The following is a 12,184-nucleotide window of genomic DNA, read 5'->3' on the forward strand; positions in this document are numbered from 1 at the left end:
CTTAAGTTTCCTGCTGAATAAGGAGGGCCTTGAGCATATGCTTAAAAATACCCTGCTGAATTGCTGATCTCTCTCAGGCCTCTAGCCTGCCCCAAATACAAACCTTTACTTGCTTCTCTAGGTCACTTGTTTTGGCTTGGACTTCAGATTTTTTCTTCTTTAGCATTTCCTTTTCACTCAGCTGGCCAGATCTATTTTCTGCAGCCCCCATTATCACGCACACATGGTGTTCATTATCACTCCGCATTGCTCCACATTACAAAGTTGAGTACCCCGTTGGCTAATTTAATGCTTTCAGTGAAAGTGCTATCTATTTATAGTTTTCTGCAAATTTAAAATTGTGTATGGGGAAGCTGTTGTCAGTTAAACAAACGCGTTGTTTATATTCAGGTGCTGTTGGGATGCAGCCCTTTCACCGTAATCCTTTCACACTTTTTGGCTGTACAACATTATTACCGTATTCACTGGGATATTTAAAAGGTTCCAAAATTCGCTGTAGCTCTCACAGACTTTTGGAAAAGTTGTAATTGCTGCTGGCCACAGTATTTCGCGCAGAACATTTTCTCACCAAAAATGCTGTTTTGTTGAAGCCGAATTTTTATAGCGTTGTTTTATTTCCACTGGAAAATTTCAATTTCTCTGCAACAAATTTCATCTAGTGGCATTGTTCATATCGAATCAACGTTTCTGAATGAAATATTTTTGAATTATTTTAATTTAGTGAATTACTTTGATTTAGTATTTTTTTTTGAATTCTTTTATTTTATTTTATTTTTTTGGTGTAAAAAGAATAAAACACTCCTTTAAAATTGTTAAAAATTTCCCACATCGAAAACCTACAATTTCAAAGGAAAATGCAAATAAAGGTTTTCTTCCATAGAACACTTCCCACATGAAAAAGAGGGTTTCCATTTAGCTGTAGTTAATAATGTAGAATTTACCTGGCATCTTTTATTACTACCATGAGAAGCATGTGAAAGAATTACCTCAGTGTGGGCTCACTGCTTGAACCTTCGTTGCAGTGTTCATTGTGTTAGAAAACTGACTGCGCTGATCCAAGTAATGGATGTGGAAACTCCCCCCAAATTCAAGGGTCTCAAGGTAAATGTTTTTTTTTGGTTTAGTAACACAAACGATAGTTCTTGAAAGTGCATACAGCTGCTGGATTTCTCTTAGAACATAAAATAATCTCAGTAGATACCTAGCCATGTGTGAAAGGATAAGCATCTTCCAGATACAATGTCCACCTCTTCGGAAATTATAAAGAGCTGCTTAAATGTTGGTTTTATTATCCGATGCCCACTTCCAGACGTTTGCCATTGAATGTTCATGACTGAAAAGGGTTTCCGCTGCACATGCTGTTTAAATACATTTCTTGGACTAATCCAAGAAACCACCAATCAGTGAACTGAAACTCAAGCTCGTACTCGTCAAGAGATTCGAGATCCTCATGTTACACCAAAGCATAACAGACTGTTAAGACTATTTCATGCTTTGTTGGCATCAAATAAACCAGAAGTACCCAGGAAAAGGTTCCCTCCAACTTTGATTTGTCTGAATTGGCCAAAATTGAGATGTTCTGCATGCTTTGCACTTTGCTTCAACCACTGCATCTTAATGGTAGGGTGGTGGATTTTGCTTTCTCCGCAGGTAAGGAACAGAAACAACATTTTTTTCACCAAGGCAATATAGTTTGGGCACGAGGGGGCATTTTTTTTTATTTTACTGTCAATGCAGGACTGCATCTTGAGCTTGCAAGGTGTCACTGGTGGGCGATGGATCCCTGTTCCTCCTCGTAGGGTGGAGGTTACAGCATTACTGTAGGCTCACAGGTCCCACACGAGTGCCGGTAGCTGTCACAACCAGCTCAATGATCCCCCGAGGCCACTGGAATACAGTGCATATTTTAAGATTTGAGGACAGACCAGATTCTTAATTCAATGAGAAATTCCTTTTTGCTTCTTTTTTTTTTGCTGACTCAGCATATTGTTTGCAGCTGGACCAGGATGTGAATGCCTCTGTAGAAGAGTTATATGACTTTCTGGCAGAACTAACTAGTATGGAACTAATTGCAGCCCACCCAAACCTAGCAGGAGGCAGGGTTTTCCTTTCAATTAAAAGCATTCTGCTAGAAGGCAGCGTGCAAGATGTAATATGTGTGTTCAGATGAACATTTAATAATAGCTTTCATGGGCGTTTTTGAAAAAAAAAAAAAAAAAAAAAAACCTATTCAGGAATGAAAACAGGCCGTGGAATTTAAAGAAAAATATTAACTACGGGGTCCAGCTCAAAACCAAAACCTGGGAGTATCTTTCCTGACAAATATTTCTCATCTACTAAAGGGGTAGATCTCAAAGAAGAATTAGAAAGGCCAGTATTAATTGGACTGATATCATTTGTTCAAGAGGTACCAGTCTTCTTTGCAATGCCTCTCATCAGCAAATTTTGAACCCTCTGCTTCTTGCCATGTCCTCCCTGTTTGGCAGGTGTAAGATACTGACTCCATCCTGGTTGTAAGGAGGGGAGGCAGTTAGCTCCAAAACAAACGGAGCTGTGATTTAGGACGGCAATTCAACCTCAGGAGCAGCTTGACACAGTTGACATTTATATGTGTGCTTTTAGCGCTCAAACTACCCACAAAACCAACTCATCCCCAGCAGGCTAAAGGGTCTGGATGAAATATGGTGGAGGGACACTCTTCAAAGCAAGCTGCCTTGTCTGCCAGGGGGTAAAAATGAGGTTTCAAGCTGCCTGCTCTACAGAAGGAATTGTGAGCAGGGAAGAAGGGGATGGAAATGAAGCTGTGGAAGAGCAGGGGGAGGTGTCTTCATCTCTAGTGATGGATAGGCTAGAGACAGTGCTGACTGGATTATTTATACACGTGAAGTGGGACAGGGATCTCTCAGAAAGGGGCAGAGGAAAGGGAAGGGTAAGAAGGCCTGAGGGAGCCTGTGTAGAGTTGGCCTCTGGTGGGAAAGGGGCTAAGGAAGGCCCACGGTGCTGCGAGGTGCTACGGGGGAAGAGCACGGGCCACATGCACAATGCTGGCCAGGCTGAAAGCTGAGGTGTGAGGAGTCCTGGTGCCAGGGGTTTGGGGGAGGGAGGCAGAAGTGGTGAGGGCCAGAGGCAATGAGGCGTTCCCTGGTTCCTCTTTTCCCTCTGTGGTGAGATGCTACGCAGAAGTAGGTAACAGAAGAAGAAAGGGGCCTGTATTCAGGGAAAGGACAGCAGGAACCTGATGTTGGGTTAAAGACAGAGGCCCACAGCACTGCTGCTGGTCAGGCAGGTGGTGGGGAAGGGAACCCAGGAGAAGGCTTTGGATCCTACTCTAGTTTTTGTCATCCCGCTGGAAGTAGCTGAGATATCCTGCCATCATATAAAGACGCTTGCCCGTTCCTATGTCTCTCGTAATTTGGGGCACTGTATGGAGAATCCTTCCCCCTCTTTTAGAAATTTACCCAGTAGTTTTCTTTTTTTTTTTTTTTTCAAATGTTTTTGGGTGCTAAGTGAAAACACCCTGTTATCTGCTAGGGACCTCTGGCTGCCTGTCTTTGAAGATCACTATTTGAATGAAGACTGTTTTCCATCCAGGAATAATGGAGAAAGATGTGGTCTTGGTATTGTGGCACAAGTTGCAAAAATAATTTCTGCTTGCTTGGTAACTTCGTCCTTTGAAGTATCCAGATGCTCTCAAGGGTGTATGTGACCTCACCTTCTAGTTACCAAACTTTTCCAAATGTCGGATTACACTCAACACCAGATTAGGAATGTGTTTGACATTTCTTTATAAAGTGCAGGAAAATATCTGGGTAGAGATGAAAGCAGATACAAGTGTAACTGGGATATTGGAATAAATTATATATTGCTACTATTACACTTCTCTTCCTGTACTTCAGCCTACCTTCGTGCTGGAGCTTTGGCTACCATTCAGTTGTCTACATACTTTCTGAGAACTCATGAAAAATTGGTTCATTTTAAGTCCAAATCACCTCGGCAAAGGAACTGCAACAGTGTGCTCTGTAGCGTTTATATTCAGAAACAATCTGACAGTCTACTTTTACACCCTTGACTACCTACATCCATGTCTTAAATTATAGGACACAAAAGCCTGCCATTGCTGCTCCAGTAGAGTTGGCAGTTACATGATCATGGACTAATGGAAATGCCAGTAGAGTGTTTGATCCTGCTGCTATTTGTATCCAGAATTTATGTGCAGAAAGCTGTAGACCAGCATCTGAAAATGTTCCAAAACAATTTTGTTATAAAAGCGTAAATATGATGAATATTTTACAGATGAGTGAAAGACTGCTCATATAACTCAGAAAGATGCATCATCTGTCTTTTATGGATAAACGTTTTAAAAATAGTGAGACAAAGCTTCACGATTTGGAATAGGAAAGAAACAGAAATTTGCTGGGAGGTATGCGGGGATATTCCATATGAATGTTCAGCTCTGGTCATGACATGAATAATAGAGGCATCAGCAAGATAACAATCTCTGAGCATTCAATATTTCTTATTCATTCTTATTCAATAGCATTCCTATGGAGCATTCAGTATTCTTTTGGCATGGTTTATGTTAATACATTGTTGATTTTCTTAGGCAGGATGTGTCCTAGTATTTATCATGATTTTAACTTGTGTAAATGAGTTCAATTCAATGTGTAGAAAAATAAACTAGGTGTGTCTGGTCTGTTTACTTTTCTCAGCATGTTTTAAACCTACTACTGCTTTTACTTTTTCCCTGAACAGCCATCCATTTCCAGCGGACTTTCCTTGGGGATAAAATGACCGTTTCATTCATCTCTTGCTTCTTGACCTCTCTTCGTTATGTCACCTTTAGTTCTGGCACTGATAAAGAGGACCATTGCCTGTACCTTCTCCTCACCAAGTGCTGCTCCACGCTTCTCTCTTAGCAAGTTCCTGTTCTCTGGCCACTACTTTCAGCAAGCCATCACTCCTCTTCACACTGCAGTTTATACAGAACAATGCCTGCATTCTCTCTGCCATTTTCAGTCTCTTTTCTTGTGGCATGGAAGGGTTGTCTGATTGTGAGCAGGCATGCTCTTGAGAATAATGTCTTATTGAGAATTAATGTTCCTGTGTGGGTGAGTTTGTAGCTGCCCATTTGCTCGGTTCTGTCACGGTTCTTGAATTGCTACGTCCCTCTGCCAGGCCTCAAAGCTCTCCTGGCTACCTCGCTGCAGTCCAGTGGTCTGCTTTGGCTTGATACTGCTTTGTATCTCTCAAGGTAGATCTCATGGCCTGTGTATTTTTTGATTGTTCAGACGATTTTGGTGCTTTCTTCTTGATGCACTCCCCACTGGTATACTCAGAGCCCTTCTTGCTCTCTAGCAGACTAGGGGCAGTGTTATGGCAAATCAGCTGTATTCTGTTTGTGGCCTTGTCTTACTGCTTCATCTGCTGCTGCTCACCCAGGGACTCCGAGTGTGGTGGTTTGCAAGGCAAAATGATGGAGAGAACCTTAAGCTGAATAGCACCGTGATATGAAAGTCTGAGCAGTACTTTTGATTTGAATGTTAACTCTTCACATTAACTCATTTTGAAACCTTCATATTTCTTTGGACTGCCTTGTGCTATATACTACATACCATGAGGCTTTAGATAGAATCTTGATTTCTGAACCGGGGCTTGTTTGGGCAAGGGGTTCCCTAGAGCTTCTTAGCAAATGAAAGCAATTTATGAAATGAACAGGTGGCCACAGTGTTTTTTTTATTTTTTTATTTTTTTAATTTGATTTTAGGGGAAGTGATGGGGGTTGCATGTGTGCATCTGAGATTCAGACGGGGCCTGTGCTCTCGCCCTGAATGACCTCTGTCACGTGTCAGTCAGTCCTGCACATGCCATAGGGACTGAAGCATGTGCACAGGGCAGGAGCAGGAGACGGGCTTTGCAGCCAGCCCACTCTTAGGAAAGTGGGTGGCTCAGGGGCATGTTCTGTGGTCACTGAACCCGCAAGCAACTCGTACAGCGAAAGCTGAACCCTGTCCCTGGCAGAAACCTGAGAGTGGCTGTGGGCCTGTTGTTATTGTTGACCTCTGTCTGTCAGGGATCATGTTTTGTTTTGTTTTGTTTTTACTATTGGGCGATGTGCCCTATTAATCTATACCTAATTTAGAAGAGACTCTGAGGCTTTTTTGGAAAGCGAAGAGACCACATGTTTTCTGTGCAAGTATTTGAGAATGACTGCTGGCTTGTGGCTACTTTTCAAACCTGGGGGAATGTTGCAGAGAGCACCAGTATCTGCCAATCAGTTAATGCTGATGAAAAAAAAAATAAATTGGAGACTAAGGACACTTGTGATACTGTAATTGCACTTTCTGAATAATGGATCTGGCTGTAATTAAGGCTGTGGTGTTCCTCATACATAACCCTGCCAGTCTGAGAGGTTTTGTAAAAATTCTTGATAAATTGCTCTGGTTCAGAACTAGGAAATACAGAGCAAGGATAACAGTGAGAAGGAATGTGAATTTGTATGGGATTCACAGGCTGAGGTCTGGCATTTGAAGAGATCAGGAAGGGGAGATCATAAGTGTATTGGACGAGCATGAAGCTATTTATAGGAGTAGTGGAGGGAAGGGATCAGGATGGGTATGCTCAGCTTTGGGGAACTATTGCAACTATCCTCATGAGTTAAGCTAGTGAGGCTACTCTTGTTCTGAATCTGCCTCTAAAGGAGCTGTTCTCTACTGACAATGGAAAGAGTCAAGATGAATTAACATCTCTAGGCTAAAATTATCCTTCTTTAGTTGTGAATTAAGACTGCTATAGGAAATGACTGAAAGAGCTCATCTACTCCAGGCAATTATATACAAACATTCATTGCATTGTTGATTCTTTTCTTAAAATTCTCTGTTAATAGATTGGGACTGTTGAGTTTCCACTGCACCGCCTCACCAACCTTGCCAGAGAAAGAGGTCTGTAACATCTGAAAAACTAAACCTCCTGTAAATACAGAGCTTTCTTGGCCAATTCAAAATGAGCCATGTTCGTGATAACTGGTTAATTCCTTTACTTTGCGCTACCTTATCTTTAAAGAACTGTCATGATTTTGCAGATGAGACCGTTCTTTTTTAGATGTCAATAACTTGAGGTCCTTCAATATTTCCTCATTTTTCTCCTATTTCTAGACTTCTTTTCTGGACTCCCTGAAGGATGCTCACATCTATACTGAAGGGCTATGCCATCATCTGACAATGAGACATGGAGTGAAAGAATTGCTGCAAGCGTGGAGATGCTTTTTGACAGTGCAGAGATGCTTTTTGACAGTGCCCTTGTTGTAGCTTCTTTAAAGAGCTGCCAGTTCTTTGGGAATCTTTTTTTTTTTTTTTTTTTTTTTTTTTTTAACTTCTCTGTTAAAATTGCATTTCTTAATGGCCATTTTCCTGAAGTCTTTTATGCTCTTTGCCTCTTCTAAAGAATCCACAGTCACAATTACACTTTCTTCTTTATCCTGTTTCTCCTTAATCCTTGGAGTGGAGTCCAGACAACTCCTCTCCTTTTCGTCCCAGGGCAGACATGTTCCAAGAACTTCTTGGGGAGGAGTTTGCTCATGCATTGCAGACATCGAGACACTCAGTGTCCAGGCCAGATGTCCAGGCTATCTATCTCTCTGGTCAGGGGGCCACATCCAGGAGGGATCCACTCCATTCTATGATATCAGTCTTGGATTAATAACTCTTACCAAGTACTTATGTCTTTTAAAGAGCATGGAAGTATTTGAGTATTTGACTAACTTAGATGAAACAGGTCTTGTAATATTTCATTTTCAACTAAAGTTTGAGAAATAAAAGTCTCTTGCTAACACCAAATTGTACAGGTGAGGTCATTTTGGTTATGATCACCCCAAGGCTTGCCATGTGGATTTCCCTTTGTGATATGCTGTATTGTAGTCTAGGACAGCCCCACTAGCCTTCTATCCTTTTTAACATTATCTGAAGACCTTAAAGCAGCAGATCTCTCTCTCTTTGGATTTTGGAGAAAGTACATATGTGCTTCCCTGTCCATTCTGCTTGAACAAACTACAGCCTCCTATAAATATGTCAATTCTCTTATGCCAACGAAGTCATAAGTCTGATCTTATGATAAGACTTCCAACATAGTGTTCTTTTTCCCATTACGTCCTTCCTGGAAAAGACACAATTCATTGACCACCATCCTACTTTAGCCTTCTAAAACCTTACTGCAGTTTTATCTTTGATGAGTTTAAGCCTCTCCTGCTGGTTGTTCTTGCTTAATGCTGCCTTAAGGACTTCAACTTCTGGTCTCTGCCAGTTCTGATTTAAAACTCTCATTACATTAGCAAGCCAGTGTGCAAAGATATTCATCTTTGTTAATAGAAAGCTTAGGATGTGAGGAAAGATACTGGAATGGTGGACTGCTGGAGAGAAAGTGTGTGGAAACAGTCAAAACACAACGCTAAACTCATTTGATTTGAAATTTATTACCATAAATTTGAAGGATAGAATTAAAAATCTGTTTTCTAGTTTGCAGTTCTGGCAAAACTCCTCACTAAAGTAAAGTATTTTTTAGTTTATAAAATGTTAGTCAGCTCACAGGAATAATAATAGAAAAAGGATCAACTTCATTTTAGCAAAACTTTTTTATTTTTTTTTAATTTTTTTTTTTTGTGTGTGGCTTGTTCCCATTTTCTTTCACAGTGCATCAGTGCTTTGAGAACTTGACTTAGTGTAGCAGTGGGGAGTTTGAAAGTGTATATGAAGTATAAAAGAAGTATGAAAGAGGAAAGTAGAAGTTTTTCACTGGAAATTCTGTACTTCAGAATAGTTTGAAGCAGGCTTTTTCTTCATTCTAAAATTAGTTTGAGTATGAGATCTTTTAAGAACAAGCCCGCATGCTTGGCAGTGATCTACGTGATTTCCATCCTGTTCCAGTGTGAAATGTCCCATTCTAGACAGGCAATGAAGTTCCCTAATGTGCTCATTTTTTCCACTGGCCACAGAAAAATGGCAAACCTGGTTGTGATTGTACTTTGTTTAATAAAATAGCTGTTAAACAGTGTTTCAATATATTTCAGCTAATATCCCGTTACTAGAGAACTGGCCCCACCTAATGCATCCCATCAAACTTAAACAGCTTAGCAGGTTTAGCGTTCGGCATCAATTTCAGATTTTCCAGGATACCAGAATTGCAAGTAAGATATTTGACTATAGGGGACTCAGCCTCCTCTTGCAAAGAAACAAGAGCCATTTTGGAGTCATAGCCTAAATGTCACATCTTTGTTCCTGCTTATGTTGCTTTCTGAGTTCTTTTAGAGATGCTCCATTGTACTACCCAAACCAGGTCTAAACTCAGATTGTGAGTCCCTTTCACTCGAGACTCCTGGTGGATGTGCTGTGGTCTCTGTTGATAGTATTATGACTTGCCATAACTTCTCTACCATCTACTGGTGTTGGCCAGGGTGTTCTAGACCCTCTCTATGCCTAAAAACTTGCTAGACCTGCTGAGAAATTCTGCCAGTGGTTTGGTACAATGCAAAGAATGGGGTGTGTGTATGTGGCAAGGACGGAGAGGTTACTGATGGCAATTGTAAAGTGATGAAGCTATTTGCTTAAGAAATGAGCTTTTAAGAACCCAAATTCATGTGTACAAAGTAACAGCGCTTCAGAAAGTAACGTAAAAGTTCACACATTGGTTTCCATGCTCCAGATGTTACTGTTGTGTCTCTGTAGTTTGTGGATGTCAGATTTGTGGATATTCAAACTCAAAGTCTAGCCTTTGTCTGTGTGAGGATACTTCTACAGAGTGGTCTTATACAGATCTTGGCTGATTATTTTGTGAAGCAAGAAAACATATTATTTCATACAGGTAGTCCATAGGTCTATTCTCTAGTCACAGGATAGCAAAGAGTGGTCATTTTTGTGAATTGGTGGAGGTTGGACTTGAAGAACAAGCCCTGATTTGAAACTAGGACTCAGAATAAAGCTCCTTAAAAGATTTAACTCTAGGAGCATGAGGAACAGGTCCTCTGCAAATTGGAAAGGTAAATTAACATGGCTTCACTGATGCCAGAGAAACTGCATCCATTTATGCCAGTTGAGGATGACAAATTTCCAGGGCCTGTGTTAATGAGAGGCCTGAAAGTGGGTGGAGGCATGAAATTACTTCAGTATTATTACTTCAGCAAGGCCTTCTGCACATGTTCCTACCATGGGACCACCTCGGAGCATTTGTCTGAGGAGAAGTTTTGTCACATCAAACTAAATGAGTTTCTGTTTCTGCTCTCAGCACTCATTCCCATCAAGGGCCCTCACATGGCTATTCCAGCACACAAGAATGCATTCAGGAAGGAGCTGTGATCAAAGCTTCCTGGCTCCACTGAAAATTGGAGGCTCACAACAGGAGCAAGGCACTTCTGCAGAGCAACACACCACTGGTGTGTGCTCGCTAAGGTGAGCAAAGAACAGCAGGTGGGTGTGGATTTCAGTTCTGCTCCAAGCTGCATGTCTTGGCTTGCATTTCTGCAGTGGGAAGTTATGTTTATACGTATTTACTTTAATGGTTTATTCTAATTTGTCTTTCCCTAATAGACTTTATAGAAAAAAACTATTCAGTATATCAAAGAAAAAGCCAAGCCAACTGAACTATATTGCCTGATGGTAGGTTTCCAAGAGTAGTGACTGCTGTTAGCTGTAGCCCTGGCTTTAGTTCATTTTTCAGGTTTTGCTGGAGCTGGAGGTAGATCCTGGGTTGTTTCCTGCTTGCAGGTTGCAGCAGATGTCTCAGCTGGAACAAGCTCATCTCTCCCCAGAAATGGAGCTTCTCAAACACAGACTGGCAGCTGAGGAACTAGCTTCATGAGAGAAAAGGGTAGGTGTTCCCAGAAAAGTGGTCCCACTCCCTGTCTCCATGCTCCAGCCACTTATTTTGGCCTGGCTGTAGGACTGAGACCCCTGTGGGAGCTGACTCAACTTGCTAAAGTGGAGAAAACAAGCGCAGTAAAGACGCGTGTGATTTTCTGCTTTGTTGTGAGCAGTGGCACACAAACAAGGGTCCCAGGAACATCACAATGCGTGGCTGGGAGTAAGAGAGGAGGGAGGAGGAATGAGACACCCTCTCTAACTCCTTTTGGGAGTGAGCGTATGACTGTAAATTAGTTGCCTGGGGAGTCTTCGGGCGGAGGAGGGAAGTGCCTGACGAATTGAGGCGCCTAAAAGGTTAGGCTGCTCTGGAAAGCAGGCGAAGCGGATCGCTGCTGGTGTACGTCGGGTTTAGATGCTGAAGTTCCATCTTTGGCAGCGTTTGAGCAAGCCAGATCCCACCCTGAAGGATCTGCTTATAAAACAAACAAACAAAAGAGTTGTTCTGTGTTTTTCACTGGAATGCCACTAACTGTGTTAATGACAATGGGGACCACCAATAGTGTGAACTCCCTGTTCTAATGCAATACTTCCAGGCTTCTTTAAACTGCATTTTATAAGAAGCATCAAAGGAGAAAAAATTCTGCATTAGCTCTATGGGAGCTGCGTGCATACATCAGAGGGCAAATTTGGCCCCCAGTGTTCTCCCTGCAGTGAATTTGAGTCTCTGATAGCATCAGTGCAAGAAGAATAGAGCAGTAGCTTAGGAGGCATGTGGCATTTCCTGGCTGGGTGCAATGGATTCCCCAGCTGAAACCAATAAAAATCAGTTCAGGAAGAATTTTTCAGAAAATCAGTGGTGAAATTGACAGTCTTGAAATGCTCACACAATTCTTGCAGCTGTGGAGTCCTTAAAGTCAATGAGTTCCAGGAAAAATGACAATAGTTCTGGAAACTTTCCCATGACTGCCTCTGGGCAAGCATTCAGAATAGCTCGTTTACTCAACGATGCTAATTCATTAATCATTAGAGATACTTTTGTTCAGTTTCCTTTGAAGTTAGCCACAACTTTTCTTTTCTCCTAAGATGAAATGTGGTCAATTATATCCATACATAGATTTAACACGGGGCAGGTTCTTCTCTCTGACAAATTATTTACTTGCTTTGTCAACCCAGACTTCTAGCTCTCTGATGTTTCTCGGTTGTATATACTGATCAGAAAATGTTGCAACTCTTCCAATTTTACTGCATTAGATCGGCTTTCCTTTCAGCTCAGCCCTTAATGCCCTCAACGGCTGTGGCAAACTTTGATGTGATTGCTCTTTAATTTTCTTATTACAGGA

The 12,184-nt window shown here is 41.5% G+C and overlaps 1 long non-coding RNA gene across 2 annotated transcripts in view; it reads left to right on the forward strand.

The window, feature by feature from the left end:
• The first annotated feature begins 10,215 nt into the window (after window positions 1-10,215).
• LOC140002022 (uncharacterized) overlaps window positions 10,216-12,184 on the forward strand; it is a 111,404-nt gene continuing 109,435 nt past the window's right edge. For both annotated transcript variants that reach the window (XR_011807875.1, XR_011807876.1), the window contains exons 1-2: window positions 10,216-10,433; window positions 10,749-10,851. This is a non-coding gene — a long non-coding RNA (uncharacterized lncRNA). The remainder of the gene's footprint in view (window positions 10,434-10,748; window positions 10,852-12,184) is intronic.

The sequence above is a fragment of the Anas platyrhynchos genome, chromosome 3 (assembly GCF_047663525.1).
Source record: "Anas platyrhynchos isolate ZD024472 breed Pekin duck chromosome 3, IASCAAS_PekinDuck_T2T, whole genome shotgun sequence".
Classification (NCBI taxonomy): Eukaryota; Metazoa; Chordata; class Aves; order Anseriformes; family Anatidae; genus Anas; species Anas platyrhynchos.